This window comes from Erinaceus europaeus, chromosome 4 (genome assembly GCF_950295315.1).
Source record: "Erinaceus europaeus chromosome 4, mEriEur2.1, whole genome shotgun sequence".
Taxonomy (NCBI): domain Eukaryota; kingdom Metazoa; phylum Chordata; class Mammalia; order Eulipotyphla; family Erinaceidae; genus Erinaceus; species Erinaceus europaeus.
Window position 1 is genome coordinate 129718123 of NC_080165.1, and position 16499 is coordinate 129734621.

At 37.2% G+C, this 16499-nt stretch overlaps 1 long non-coding RNA gene and 1 pseudogene across 1 annotated transcript in view; one reads left to right on the forward strand and one right to left on the reverse strand.

Annotated features, from left to right (window-relative positions):
* The window catches only part of LOC132538319 (uncharacterized), a 120565-nt gene that overhangs the window by 62923 nt on the left and 41143 nt on the right, over positions 1-16499 (forward strand). The window lies entirely within an intron of this gene.
* On the reverse strand, positions 11944-13563 carry LOC103111959 (large ribosomal subunit protein uL23-like; annotated as a pseudogene).

Below are 16499 nucleotides of genomic sequence, written 5' to 3' on the forward strand. Positions count from 1 at the left end.
TTAATGTTATTGACTAACTTTCATCTCTCCCCCTCCCAATACCAATATGACTTATCCATAGATAGTCTTTGGGAAGTAATTAAATGAGACAATAAGGATTGTCCCTCACTCTTCAAAGACAATGACCTTACAAGAAGATCTCCCCCCATCCCTTCTCGCTCTCCCTCTTATTCTCCCTAGCCACATAAGAAGGCAGTTATATGAAATCTGGGAAGAGAGTTCTCACAAGAAAGTAAATCTTTCTGGGCTTTAACCTATGACTTTCTGTGCTGTAGAGAAGTGGGTGAGAAAATAAATTCCTGTTGATTAAGTCACTCAGTTTGTGCTGCTTGCTATTGTCAGTCTAAGCTGACAATTTAATTTGTATTATGTTGATATCCTAGTTTTATTCAGGATATAGGAAAATAATTGCCTTCTGAAAAACACAAGTCTGTTTCTCAAAGGAAAAATGAGAATATATTATATAAAACAATAGCCTAGAGATTTAGTAATAAGAATGGCACTGTAGTTTACCTTCTAGAAACTATACATAGTAAAGACTACAGGTACCTTTTTTATTTTAAAAAACATTTTATTAGTGATTTAACAGTGTCTTATGAAATTGTAAGATTTCAGAAGTATATTCACACTCACATATGGTACATGAAATCACCACACTCTTCACCAAAACTTTGTGTCCCCTTCCCCAATAACCACTGTAGGTCTCTAGCACCATTTCTTGTCCTTTCTTCTGTTTTTTAACTCTAGCTCCTTTTAAAAGATTTTTCTCCTATGTTTTTTAATTGTATTTATTACTAGTTACAGAGATAAGTCAAGGGGTAAGGAGAGAGTAGGAGAGAGTGTGGGAGAGAGAGTGGGAGAGAGAGTGGGAGAGAGAGAAAGAGAGAGAGATCTGCAACATGTGAGAGAGAGTGGGAGAGAGAGAGAGAGAGAGAGAGAGAGAGAGAGTGAGGGAGAGAGGGAGAGGGAGAGAGAGAGATATGCAACATGCTTCACCACCCATGAAGCTTCCTCCTGCTGGTGGGGACTGGAGCCTTAAACAGGGTCCTTGTGCATTGTAACCTGTGTGCTTTACTAGATGCACCACCAGCTGGCCCCTCCTCTGGCTTTTTAAAAATTTTATTTAAGAAAGGAGACATTAACAAAACCATAGGATAAGAGGAGTATAGTTCCACAAGATTGCCACCACATGATCTCCATATCCCATCCCCTCTCCTGATAGCTTTCCCATTCTCTACAGTTAACCTTTTATGGCTAGGGAAAAACATAGCATGACCATTCTCTTTCTTAGGAATTCTTAGGAAACATTCAATTATTAAAAGAAGATTCCTTCTAAAAAAATTCTTTATTGGGGGATTAATGGTTTACAGTCAACAATAAACTACAATAGTTTGTATATGTATAACATTTCCCAGTTTTCCACATAATGACCTCTACTAGGTCCTGCTCTGCCATCATGTTCCAGGACCTGAACCCTTCCAACCACCCCAGAGTCTTTTACTTTGGTGCAATACACAACCTCTAGTTCAAGTTAAGCTTAATGTTTTCCCCCTTCTGATCTTGTTTTTCAACTTCTGTCTATGAGTGAGATTATCCCATATTCATCCTTCTGCTTCTGACTTATCTCACATAACATGATTTTTTCAAGCTCCATCCAGGATGGGGTGAAGAAAGTGAATTTACCATTTTTTTCCCTATTCTTTACTCCTCTAGGAGTATGGACTCAGGATCATTATGGGGTGCATAAGGTGGAAGGTCTGGCTTCTGTAATTGCTTCCCCACTGAACATGGGCCTTGGCAGGCTAATCCATACTCCCAGCCTGTCTCTCTCATTCACTAGTGTGGTGGGGTTCTGGGGAAGTGGGGCTCCAGGGCACACTGGTGGGGGTTATCTGCTCAGGGAAGTCCGCATTTTCAATAGTTGAGTAATATTCCATTATGTATATATACCACAATTTACTCAGCCATTCATCTGTTATCAGGCATCTGGATTGCTTCCATGTTTTGGCTATTACAAACTGTGCTGCTGTATACACAAATCTTTTTGGATGAGTATGTTTGGTTCTTTAGAATATATCCCCAGGAGAGGAATTATAGGATCATAGGGTAGGTTTACTTCTAGCCTTCTGAGAGTTCTCCAGACTGCTCTCCACAGGGGTTGGACCAATTGACATTCCCACTAGCAGTGCAGGAAGGTTTCTTTCACTTCTCCAGCATTTGTTGCTGCTACCTTTTCTGATGTATGACGTTCTCACAGGAATGAAGTGATATCTCATTGTTGTCTTTATTTGAATTTCTCTTACAATCAGTGACTTGGAACATTGTTTCATGTGTTTGTTGGGTCTCTTTTATGGTTAATATTCTGTTCATATCCTCTCCCCATTTTTGGATGGGGTCATTTGTTTTCTTGTTGATGAGTTTGGTGAGCTCTTTATATATTTTGGTTATTAGCCTCTTGTCTGATGTATTGCATGCAAAGATCTTCTCCCATTCTGTGAGGGGTCTCTTTGGGTGATGGTTTCTTGTGCTGTGCAGAGGCTTTTCAATTTATGTAGTCCCATTTTATTTTTGATTTAGTCTTCTTTGTAAGTAGATTCATTTCATTGAATATGTCTTTAAAATTTATATGAAGGGGCCAGGTGGTGGCACATCTGGTTAAATGCACACATTACAGTGTGTAAGGCCCCAGGTTCAAGCCCCTGGTCCCCACCTGCAAGGGGTTAGCTTTACAAGTGGTGAAGCAGGGCTGCAGGTGTCTCTCTGTCTCTTTCACTCTCTCTCCCCTCTCAATTTCTCTCTGTCTCTATGCAACAATAAAAAATAAATAAATAAAAATAATTATACGGAAAATACTTCTGCCAACATTTTCCTCCAAGTATTTGATAGTTTCTGGTGTAACATTCAAGTCCTTGATCCATTTGGAATTTATTTTTGTGTTTGGCTAAATAAGTTGTTCAGTTTCATTAAAAGAATCTTCTTTTAAAAAATATGTTGTTGCTGATAAATCTCAGATAGATTCGGTGTCACATTACAGTAAGTCAAAAAATTATAACAAGTAAACTTGTAATGACCTTTCATCTTTCTTACTGATTTTAATAAATTGTAATAAAATTTTATTACAATTTTATTAAAATAAAATTTTAATAAAATTGTAATAAAATAAAGTTTGTGTAATCTTTGTTCTATTTTTCCAAATTCGGTGGACAATAGTCTGGAGATAGATTTTCCAACATACTCGTGATGGACTTAAATATCAATATCACATAAAATTATATATAATTATAAATTATATACAATGTTATGTAATTATAAATGTTTATTTCTTATAAAAATTGATAAAATTATTACAGCTTGAACTTTAATCTTTGAACTTTTTAAAAAGAGAAAGTACTGAATCTTTTTATGTCTAGAATGGGAAATAGTTTAACTGGGGGCTTTTTTTGATGTTGCTGAGTGTTTATATTAATATATGAAGGTTAAACATTAATGTTTTCAAACTTTCCCATAATAACAGAGATTACTTAAGGGTAAGGGTGGGAGTTATGTCTCAAAATTATCAGTTTGTTTCATTTATTTCATATGCAACTTTCTATGTCTCATTATCAAAGAAGTAAGAATAATTTTCACTTTTTCTTTCATGTAACAGTTCTTACAATACACCTGTAGTGTATCTTTTAAGTGGGTTTTGATTTGACCTTGTGATAGGTTTCTGCCCAATTTCAATTTAATATTGAAGAACTACATGCCCAGTGGTTTATATAGCCAATTTGTTAAAATAAAAAAGTCTTTTTGTTCTCCCCTTCTTTTTCTTCTAATTTCTAGTATCTTTAAGCATCATACCCTTATCTTCCTGTTACACTATCAAAAGGTCATATTTTTAGATTGACATAATATAGGCTAAGGATGAGTCTTCTCAAATTCAGGTACAATTTAAAATTTTTGTTGCTGATAAAAATCTGTTCAAGTGATGTAGCTTAACTTTCTTCTTCTTCTAGCGTTTGCCAGCTTAACTTTAATATATTGATATTTTTATTTGTTCATCTTTGATATCTAAGAACTGTCTGAGGAAATTAGACAAAGAAGGCTTTCAGAAACATTCTTTGGTTTCTAAATTGGCTTATTGTGCTTTCATTTGAAATTTCACAGTGGTTTCAAAAAAAAAGGATATTTCCTCAAAGACCTTCCTCCCAAGTATGGCTTCCATGTATTTTCTCCTTTGCTTTTACAAAGGTACTTTAATATGAGTGAAAATGGTTCTCTTGGAATGTTTGCCTTCAAATCATTTAATAACATATTTTGACTTTCTTCTTGATTTATATTTTAAAAATCCATCATGTTTTAATCTCTAAATCACACAGACTTGTCAAAGAATACTGCTTACCTGAAAACAGAAGATGAATACTTTTGTATTAGGCAGTAAATCATTTCTCTCATTCAGTAGTTTATACTAGTCTTTTTTTTTTAAAGAGTGTTTTCATATAGCTATTGATAGTGTTTGTAATGCATTGGTTTCAGTTATACACAGAAAAGAAGTGTGTCACTGTATTTATGGGGCCATATTCTCACAGCCACATTTCACATACGCTGAGATTTGCTATTTGGGGTTACATTCTTTAATAAGTTTAAGAAGTCAATCAGTTATACTTAAGTACTAATGAAAAAATTGCAATACTAACTATAAAATTTGGGGAAGGCAACAGTGATGAAAAGATAATCTCATCATCATATGGATTAAATGTTCAGGTAGATTCACCTCATAGGAGAAAAGTCCAACTTAAATGAAATTTAAGACCATAGGAGAAGAGGGGTACAATTCCACATAATTCTTGCCACCAGAACTCCATATCCCATTCCATCCCCTGATAGCTTTCCTATTCTTTATCCCCAGGGTCATTATGTAGTGCAGAAGGTGGAAGGTCTGGCTTCTATAATTGCTTTCCTCTGAACATGGGTGTTGACAGGGGTTTTCAAAGTTAACCCAATTGCTAAGTTTCTTTGTTGTGCAAAGTTCATGCCAGCCTTTTACCTTCCATTTTGAATTCAGATAATTTGTTCCTCTTATTCTGTGTGTTTCCATACCTGTGCTTTTTAACTACTATAGTCAGTGATCATATGAGATTGTTGAATGCTTGAAATGTGATTGGTTGCACTTAAGAAATTTGTTAGTATAAAACACAAACTAGATCTTGATGTTTCATAACAACAAGATAATTCATTCTTCTCATTGATAAATTTGCTATTGATTCCACAATAAAATATTTTCACAATTGCATGTTAAATACTACAGTATTAAATTATTTAACATTTCTTTACTTTCAGAAATATAGCTATTAAAATATCAAAATATGCATAGCTTTTTATCCCTATTATGTTGTACTAAACTTTATTTATGTAAGCTTTATTTGGCTTGCAAATATCCTTTTAGCCTACTTAATATATCTACAGCCTTTTAAAGCTTTCGTCTGTAAGATCACCAGTATAGGATTATCAGGTGAAATGAAGACAACTTCAGAATAATAGTCATTGTGGGTTTGGAGCTCACAAAATAAAAAGCATCTAAATCTACTTTGTTTTAGCATCATTTAAAAAATATCTTTGTTGAATTCTATAATTACATTTAAGAATTGAATATAAAAATGTATCTATACTTGATTTATAAAGTTACATTTAATTGGATGAGAAAAATATTTTCTGAATCGAGTTTTAATTACTATCATATGGCACTAGTGAAAAATAGTTTTGAGCCAAGTTGACACTATTAACATAATTAACCTGGGAGAAATAAAACTTTTATACATGAATGGAAAAATTCAGAAGAGGTAGAGAGTTGATAAATTAGGAGAGAGTGAGCATTGCTAAAGAAATGTTCTTGTGCTGATGAGAACTGGTGATATTAGAATGCAAGTAGCGAGATGGCTATTTGCTGAGGGCAAAAGATAAGCAGATTTCCCCAATGATGAAATTAAACGACAAGACAACAAATAACCCCATCCAAAAATGGGGGGAGGACATAGACAGAATATTCACCACACAAGTGATCCAAAAGGCCGAGAAACACATGAAAAAATGTTCCACGTCTCCAATTATCAGAGAAATGCAAATAAAGACAACAATGAGATACCACTTCACTCCTGTGAGAATGTCATACATCAGAATAGGTAACAGCAGCAAATGCTGGAGAGGTTGTGGGCTCAAAGGAACCCTCCTACACTGCTGGTGGGAATGTCAATTGGTCCAACCTCTGTGGAGAACAGCCTGGAGAACTCTCAGAAGGCTAGAAATGGACCTACCCTATGATCCTGCAATTCCTCTCCTGGGGATATTTCCTAAGGAACCCAACATATCCATCCAAAAAGATCTGTGTACACATATGTTCTTAGCAGCACAATTTGTAATAGCCAAAACCTGGAAGCAACCCAGGTGTCCAACAACAGATGAGTGGCTGAGCAAGTTGTGGTATATATACACAATGGACTACTACGCAGCTGTAAAAAATGGTGACTTCACCATTTTCAGCCGATCTTGGATGGACCTTGAAAAAATCATGTTGAGTGAAATAAGTCAGAAACAGAAGGCTGAATATGGGACGATCTCACTCTCAGGCCGAAGTTGAAAAACAAGATCAGAAAAGAAAATACAAGTAGAACCTGAACTAGAATTGGCGTATCGCACCAAAGTAAAAGACTCTGGGGTGGGTGGCTGGGTGGGGAAAATACAGGTCCAAGAAGGATTCAGAGGACCTAGTGGGGGTTGTATTGTTAAATGGGAAACTGGGGAATGTTATGCCTGTACAAACTATTGTATTTACTGTGGAATGTAAAACATTAATTCCCCAACAAAAGAAAGAAAAAAAAAGAAATTAAAAAAAAGAAATAAAAAGAATGAACAGAATTCATGTATTTTTAACGAGAGGGAAGACGGAGAAGATGAGAAAGTATGTATTTGATACACTGACGATGGTCTGTGGAAGTTCTCTTCTTTTTTCATTTTTTTGTTTTACTTTTTTTAATTGGGGAATTAATGTTTTACATTCAACAGTAAGTACAATGGTTTGTACATGCATAACATTTTATCATCTTTATTTACTGGATAGAGATGGCATGAAATCAAGAGGAAGGGGAGATAGAGAAAAAGAGAGACAGAGAGACACCTGCAGCCCTGCTTTATCACTCGCAAAGCTTTCCCCATGCAGGTGGGGGCCAGGGGCTTGAACCCGGGGTCCTTGTGCGCTGTAACATGTGCTCTCAACCAGGTGTGTCACCACCCGGCCCTGGAATCTTATTTTTAAGTCCAAAGCTCCATGGACCTGTAATGTGGAGTTTGTAATGTAGAGTCTGTCCAAGAAGATTATTCCTAAAGTTTTGCTAAAATAGTGTAATTTGAAAGCATTTTACATTTAAACTACATTTAAAGTATTCTGCAAGCTTAAAAGGATGTTTGGAGTTAGGTTCTTAAAACAGTGGGATTTAGTGTAATAAATTTGGCAACCAATCAGATGATGAATTGATGCAGACGCAGCTGACTAACACATACCATGTGTTTGCTTTGGCAGTGGATTTGGAAACATGATTTGGAGAAAAAAGTATATTATTCAAACAATTTCACTTCTGTTGTTGTTTTGCGGGATAAAAACAGTTCTAGTCAGAGTTGCAAAGGTAAGGTTCACAAAGAACTTCCCATTGATTAGAACCATATTTGCACCTTTCATTGAAAAAACAAGATGGGAGAGGATAGTTTTACTATGTCACATGTTTTTTTCTAATTGCTGATTGTTTGGAAATAGATGTATAATTAGTCATTTCTCAATTGATACCATGTTTCTGAACTTAGTTTTTCTAAGAATCATACTATTAATACAATGTAACTTTTATCAACATTTGCAATATAAGCATAGAAGATAGTGTCTTCTATTTAAACCTTGATGTCAAGGACAGCAGTACATTTTACAGTTATGATTGATTATACTATTTTAAAGTTTTGTTGTTAATCCAAAGCTTTGTTTTTTGTTGATGTTAAGAGGTAAGATTGAAACTTGATATTTTCTGTATAGGTAGATTTTTTTAACATTACCACAGATTTCAAAATAGTTTATTAGTGTATTAATGTGTTTGAGTTCTTACTTGCTGGGCTCCAAGGTTTCCGGCATTCAGTGAACTACTTTGAACACCATCATAACGGTGAGAGAGTGTCTGGAGGTGCCTGACATCATATGCCTCGTGATGGGATTCCACTGAGCAATCACAAACACAGGCCTCTTCCTTTCTTTATTGAGCATATGCACATACATCAAAAAAAGCTAAGTAGAGGGCTGGGTGCTAGCACCGCAGGTTAAGTGCACATGGCGCAAAGCTCAAGGGCCTGCGAAAGGATCCCAGTTCTAGCCCCCAGCTCCCCACCTACAGGAGGGGTTGCTTCTCAAGCCGTGAAGCAGGTCTGCAGGTGTCTATCTCTCTTCTCTGACTTCCCCTCCTCTCTCGATTTCTCCTATCCAACAACAACAGCGGCTATAATAACAATAACAACTACAACAAGGGCAACATAAATGGAAAAAATGGCCTTCAGGAGCAGTGGATTTGTAGTGCAGGCACCGAGCCCCAGCGATAACCATGGAGGCAAAAGCAAAACAGAACAAACAATAAAACCCCCAGCTATGTCAAATATAAACGTGTTAGGGGGAGTAAACATTTTAATAATCTCTTTCCTATTATGTAAACCACCACATCACAAGCTTGTTATCTCCAGTTCTAATGATTACATCAGTTTCTACTTTGATTTTGCAACTCCTCTCCTTATGCCAAGGATACGTATATCAGATAAGGCTAAGTTGCCTGCAGGGCCTTTTGACCCCATATCTGTGTTTACCCTGATAATGTTCAAACATACCTGCAATCTGGCAACAGAAATAGCAAGGGAAGATAAAGAATTTATGACATGACTAATCAGGCATTTTATAATTCTAATACATAGTTCATAAAAACCAGTATTGTATACACATATTCATAAGTAACAGGAGTCATGAATCTCAGAGTCCCCAGCAGTTACTGTTTCCTAAATAAAGATATATTAATGACATGATGGAATCAAAACTGACCATATTTTATGGAGTTGAAAGTAGCTTTATTGGTTACTTTGGTCATTATAAGGGAGATTTGCTGATAACATTTCCTAACTGATTTCAGAAGGTAGACACACTATTTCCTTGAGTAAAAAAAAAAAAAATTGTTTATTTATTTATTCTAATCATATAGAGAAAGAGAGAGAGATTGAGAAGGGGGAGAGAGAAAGAGAAAGAGACAGAGAGACATCTGCAGCTCTGCTTTACCACTCATGAAGCTTTCCCCTTGCAGGTGAGGACCAGGGACTTGAACCCTGGTCCTGGAGCACTATAACTTAAGTGTGTGCTTAACCAGGTGCAACGCTGCCTGGCCTCCAGGCTATTTCCTTTTATGAATTAGCTTGTTTTTCAGTGCTATGTTGATGTTCAGAGGTTAGAAACCATGAAGCTCAGGAAATAATGGGCTATGTTCTTGAATCAGGTATGAAAGAAAGATGGAGGCAGCTCAGTGCAGTCTGATTGACTGCATGGTGGAATTAAACACTTAAGATCTGTGGACTGATGTCCTAGGAAAGAGATTTTCTAAAGTAAGTAGAAAAATCCATTGAAGGTACCTCTACTTCTATCTTTTTATTGATGCCCTTGGACAAATTATCAACCACTACGATATTGAGGAGCATCATATAAAAAATGAAATAAGAACAATATCTACTTATTTTCTTTTTTAAAAAATATTTATTTATTCCCTTTTGTTGCCCTTGTTTTATGGTTGTAGTTATTATTGTTGTTATTGATGTCATTGTTGTTGGGTAGGACAGAGAGAAATGGAGAGAGGAGGGGAAGACAGAGAGGGGGAGAGAAACATAGACACCTCGCAGACCTGCTTCATCACCTGTGAAGCAACTCCCCTGCAGGTGGGGAGTGGGGGGCTCAAACCCTGATCCTTATGCCAGTCCTTGCGCTTTGCACCATGTGCACTTAACCTGCTGTAGCTACCACCTGACTCCCTATCTACTTAATTTCTAAGGTTACTATAAAGATAAAATAAACTTGGGGCTGGATGGTGGCACAACTGGTTGAGTACACATGTTACAGTTTACAAGGACCCAGGTTCGAGCCCCCAGTCCCCACCTGCAGAGGGAAAGCTTTGCAAGTGGTGAAGCAAGGCTGCAGGTGTCTCTCTGTCTCTCTCCCTCTCTACCATCCCCTTCCCTCTCAATTTCTGACTGTCTCTATCCAATAAATAAATAAAGATAAAAAAGATAAACTACAGTTAGTATATGGGCCTTTTATTCTCACTAGATTGTGACCTTGAAAGTAAGATTTTGAGACTCTGAGTTAACCAACCCACTTTATGTCCTTAATAATTGTCTGATGGACTTCACTCTTTAGTATTTATTACTATTAATTTAGTAATATTTTGTCTAGTAGTATTGGGTAGAGCTATGGAATGAAACTCATCTCATGAGTTTTTATTTATTTATTTTATTTTATTTTTTAAATTATTTTTATTTATTTCCTTTTGTTGCCCTTGTTGTTTTATTGTTGTAGTTATTGATGTCATCGTTGTTGGATAAGACAGAGAAATGGAGAGAGGAAGGGAAGACAGAGAGAGGGGGAGAAAAAGAGAGATACTTGCAGACTTGCTTCACTGCTTGTGAGGCAACTCCCATGCAGGTGGGGAGCCAGGGACTTGAATCGGGATCCTTATGCCTGTCCTTGCGCTTTGCGCCATGTGCACTTAACCCGCTGTGCTACCGCCCAACTCCCCTCATGAGTTTTTATTATTTGATTTTTAGAAAATCATTAGGTATCAAGATTAAAGTAAGATAAAGACAAAAATTATAGTAGCTAATAACTGCCTAAAATTGGTATTCTACAATACAAAAAATAAACTTCCTGGGAGTCGGGCTGTAGCGCAGCGGGTTAAGCGCAGGTGGCGCAAAGCACAAGGACCGGCATAAGGATCCCGGTTCGAACCCCGGCTCCCCACCTGCAGGGGAGTCACTTCACAGGCGGTGAAGCAGGTCTGCAGGTGTCTATCTTTCTCTCCCCCTCTCTGTCTTCCCCTCCTCTCTCCATTTCTCTCTGTCCTATCCAACAACGACAACAACAATAATAACTACAACAATAAAACAACAAGGGCAACAAAAGGGAATAAATAAATAAAATAAATATTTAAAAAAATAAATAAACTTCCTGATACAGAGAACAGATTACTGGTTCTGTGCTACTTTAATCTTCTGTACAATTAATGTGTTTTTCCTCTGTCTGTAATATCCATTCAATCTATTGATGGAAAAGCTGTTTAATTTTGAAAATGTGATTCTAAATTCATTTCTTTTGTATTGTATTGATCTTTTGCTGATACAAACAATGTTGAATTATACGACCTCCTTTTAGATCCTTTAATTCAATATTGCCCCAGATATCTAGCTACCTTAGAAACATAGTTTACATGACTTTGGAAGATAGATTTCTTCATCCTGAAGACTTTCTAATATGGTGAATGTGAAGTCAAATGAAGATTTTTCTGCCTATAGCCACAACGAATACAATTCTCTCACATCAACATTCAAATCTACAGTCAGATGTCAGAGAAAATTATCTCAATTCGACCTCTACCTTCTCCAGAAAAGTATTAAGTTTTTATATAGGTAGAAGTGGGAAGCAGATTTGCAAAGCCATGCACAGAACTGGAAGCAATCGGGGGGAATGGAAGACAGTAGGCCCTCTTCTCTCCAGGACTTTATGGCTTCACAAACTTCCTTCAGGGAGAATTTAAAAAAAGGTCCATAATCAGTGTTAATTCTTCTTTATTGTTTTAAAAGGACAAGCCCAGCAGCTGAGACCGAAAGGCTTTTGTTTCCAAATTTAGCTTTAGCATATTAACTGTGGTAGTTAAATTCAATGCAGTTGATGAATTTCAGGTCACCTCCATACCCCAGGGCCATATCAGTTAGCCATTCCTTATGGGACCCAATTTGAAAGTGATGGTTGTGAAACATTTTCAGTCTATCAAAATTTGTATTTGATAAATTTGCAAGACTTTCTAGATTTATCAGCTCCTTAAACTTCAGGGCAAGAGAGAATGGAAAATGTTACAAGCACTAACATAATGTGTATGTATAAGCACAGATACTCAAAGACACTGCAATTTTGCATAGATTCCCAAAGTTACTCAATATTGCTTCTGTATCATATATTTCTTTACTCTCCTTCCTTCCTTCCTTCCTTCCTTCCTTCCTTCCTTCCTTCCTTCCTTCCTTCCTTCCTTTATTTCTCTCTCTCTCTCTCTCTCTCTCTCTCTTTCTTTCTTTCTTTCCTTTTGGTCTCCAGGGTTATTGCTGGGACTCGGTGCCTGCACTATGAATCCACTGCTCCTGGAGGCTATTTTTTCACTCTTTTTGCCCTTGTTGTTTTATCATTGTTGTTGTTATTATTGTTGTTGTTGCTGTCATTGTTGTCATGAATAGGACAGAGAGAAATTAAGAGAGGAATGAAAGACAGAGAGAGGAAGAGAAAGACAGACTCCTATAGACCTGCTTCACCGCTTGTGAAGCGACCCCCCTGTAGGTGAGGAGCTGGGGCCTTGAACCAGGATCCTGACTCCAGTCCTTGCGCTTTGCACCATGTGTGCTTTACTTGCCCGATCCCCTATACCATATATTCCTTCCTTCCTTCCTTCCTTCCTTCCTTCCTTCCTTCCTTCCTTCCTTCCTTCCTTCCTCCCTTCCTCCCTTCCTCCCTTCCTCCCTTCCTCCCTTCCTCCCTTCCTCCCTTCCTCCCTTCCTCTCTTTCTTCCTTCCTTCCTTTCCTTCCTTTCCTTCTTTCTTTTTTATTTTTAAAAATTTGTAAAAAGGAAACACTGACTATATCATATATTTCTATGTCAACATACTCACCTTATACCTCTTGCCATGTATTGTATATAATAAGTATAATAATGTGCAATTGAAGTTCATAAGTATATACCTAATTATGTAAACATATAAATAGCAAAAAGTTATGTTTAGAATTAGGCAGCTGGACTCAGTTTCAGTGATTCTAATTTTGTTGGCAACATCCAAGGCATTAGTCAGGAGCCAATCGAACATATACCTTCTATTCTCCATCAGGTCTGATCAGGGTGTTGACGTTGGCCACATCAATGTCATTGAGTTTCTTTACGGCCTGTTTTATCTGATGTTTATTGGCCTTGGCATCCACAATGAAAACAAGTGTGTTATTGTCTTCTATGTTCTTCATGGCTAATTGTGGTCAGGGGGAACTTGATGATGGCAAAGTGGTCAAGCTTGCTTCTCCTGAGGGCTCTCTTCTGAGGACACTTGGGCTGTCTTCAGAGCTGCAGTGTCTTGGGCAGACGGAAGGTAGGTGACTTGCGGATCTTCTTTTTCTTATGACTGTGGACACCTTTCAACACTACTTTCTTTGCCTTCAAAGCTTCGGCTTTAGTTTCCAATATCTTTGGGAGGGGCAGGGACCTCCTTCTTTGCTTTCAGCGCCATCTTCGTAGACCCTAATTATGTAATTTAAGGAGATGTCTGATCTAGGCTAATATGAACAAGGCCTTCTTGCTGTTGTGATACATGGGTCTTTGTTGTGGGGAATTTATAGTTATATCACACTGAATTTCAAGTCAAGTATTCTGTTTCTAATCCATACCTATTGACTAACCCAGCATTTTGTATATTTAAATAATTTTCATTGTATTATAATGACAAATTAGGTTTTAAAAAAATTTTTTTTGATTCATCAATCAAGTTAGATTGACTTGAAGTGCAATTTTTTTTTCCTTTCTGTTATATACCAAGTTCATAGAATGTGGCACTGTCAAACATTGGATATGTGTCACTTTTCAAATATTTTCCAAATGATATCCATTGGAAATAAGTATTTTTTTGAGGTAGTGAGCACTGCACATATGTAATTTCATTACTGTTACGATGAGGAGGGGGTGACCTCTCCAGAGCCCTGCCCCACTAGGGAAAGGTAGAGACAGGTGGGAGTATGGCCTACCAGCACCCATGAAGTAGCAATTACAGAACCAGACCTACCGCCCTCTGCACCCCTAAGATCTTTGATCTATACTCCCAGAGGGATAAAGAATAGAGAACCTTCCAATGGAGGGAGGTATGGCACACTGATGGTGGGAATTGTATGAATTTTACACCTCTTATCCCACAATCTTGTTGATAATTATTAAATGACAAATAATAAATTTAAAAAAGAAGTTGAAAAATAACAAAACACTAAGCAGAACTTAGACTGGCTTTGGTGTATTGCACCAAAGTAAAGGACTTTGGGGTGAGGGAGGAAGGGTTCAGGTCCTGGAACATGATGGCAGAACAGGACCTAGAGGGGGTTGAATTGTTATGTGGAAGACTGAGAAATGTTATACATGTACTAACTACTGTATTTTGTTTTTTGTTACTGTATTTTATTGTTGACTATAAACCATTAATCTCCCTAATTTAAAAAAAGTTAAAAAACAAAAGATGAAGAAGGGGGGAGGAGCCACAGGCAGAAAGAGACACCACAGTACCAGTTTTCTGGAGTACATTAGCACTTCCCATGCAGTGTTGGATTTTGAACCTAACCCTCATGTGGCAAGCCATAGGCTCTAACCCAGAAAACTCTCTCCTAATCACAAGTAATGAATTTTAAAAGTTGGTTTATAAGTAGTGAAAAGTGAAGTGATAATTTTGTTAGCAATTATTATTTTAATCTTCTCAATTCATTGAATTTTCTACATGCATAGCCAGGATCTATACATAAATAAATAAAAACAAAAACATTATGGTCAGTAAAGAAGAATATGAGCTACAGAGTTAGCAGTTGAATATCTAGAATATTCAGATACAAAAAAAAATTTTCCTTGGCTATATTCATTGTTCACATTCTCAGATAATTGCTGGTCCATTGCTTTCCTTCTGGCTACACTGATCAAGGATAAAAGTGAAGTCGAGATTTATGGCTTGATTTGATCATTGAAAACAAACATGTTTGCCTTTGAAATATAACTTGGACCACAATTTCATAGTTTTGTGGACTGGTGCTAATGCTTTTGTAATTTTTGGTCACTGATCAATCCTTGGCTTGAGCACTAACATTCTAAAAAATTGGTCCATTAAGTAATGAACACTTCTAAGTTGGATACACAGTTTCTGCACTTTCAAAATATGTGTTTGGACTGGCATTTATGCATTATTTGTTAAACCCACCAAGTGTAGATTCTTATCTATAACTTCTGTTCACTCACTTGTGGCTACTTTAGAAAGCAGGTTTTTTTTTTTCTTCTATTTTTACTTCTACTGTGGGAAATGCAAGTTCACTGGTAGTACAGTTTGACCACTACTTAACAGAAACTGCACGTTTATATTGCTTCCTATATATATTTCTCCTTCTCTCTCTCTCTCTCTCTTATTTGTCTCCAGGGTTATTGCTGGGGATCGCTGACTGCACCATGAGTCCACTGCTCTTGGAGGCCATTTTTTTCCCTTTTGTTGCCCTTGTTGGTTTATTGTTATTGTGGTTATTATTATCGTCATTGATGTCATTGTTGTTGGATAAGACTTAGAGAAATCAAGAGAGGAGGGGAAGACAGAGAGGGGGTGTGAAAGATAGACACCTGCAGATCTGCTTCTCTGCCTGATCACCTCTGAAGGTAGGGAGCCAGGGCTTGAACCCAAATCCTTACAGTGGTCCTTGTGCTCTGTGCCGCCACATGCACTTAATCCGATGTGCTACCACCTGATCCAGACTATTATTTCTATGACTATATTTATATATACTTGCCCATTTTTTTATGGCTCTGCCTTCTCTTCCTTTCTAAGTCATACTTACACCTATTGGAATTTGCCAATGTCCTCCTTTTCTTCATCTTCTCTTTCAAGGTCTAAGGGTCTTGATAGAATTGGAGTTCAGTACCCTCTGGTTATCTTCCCCCTATTATTTCTCCCCCTCTGAGGCTATGAACCAAAATTATCTATGAGTTTCAGAAGGTGGGAGATCTGTCTTCTGTAATTGCTTCTTCACTGGACATGGGTGTTTGCAGGTCAATCCATACCCCTAGCCTGTTTCTTTCTTTCCCTAGTGGTGTAAGATCTGGAGAGGTGAGGTTCCAGGATACATTTGTTAGGTCATCTGCCCAAGGAGATCAGGATGAAATCGTAGTAGCATCTGCAACTTGGTGGCTTAAATGCAGTAAGATATAAAGCAGGACAGAATGTTTAATAAAGGAACTGAAAGTACTAATAGAACAGATCTTAGGGTGGAAAGAGGCTAGGAATTCTATTTTAGGTATATTACTGGGGCCCTTGAATTTAGTAATTTTTGCTTGAGCTTGATAGCTAATATGCAAGTGGACTAAAAATATTGTCTGGGAAGATGGTGTCAGAGTTGAGAACAGAACTAGAAAGCTGGATTAGGGCCGAGGATAGCT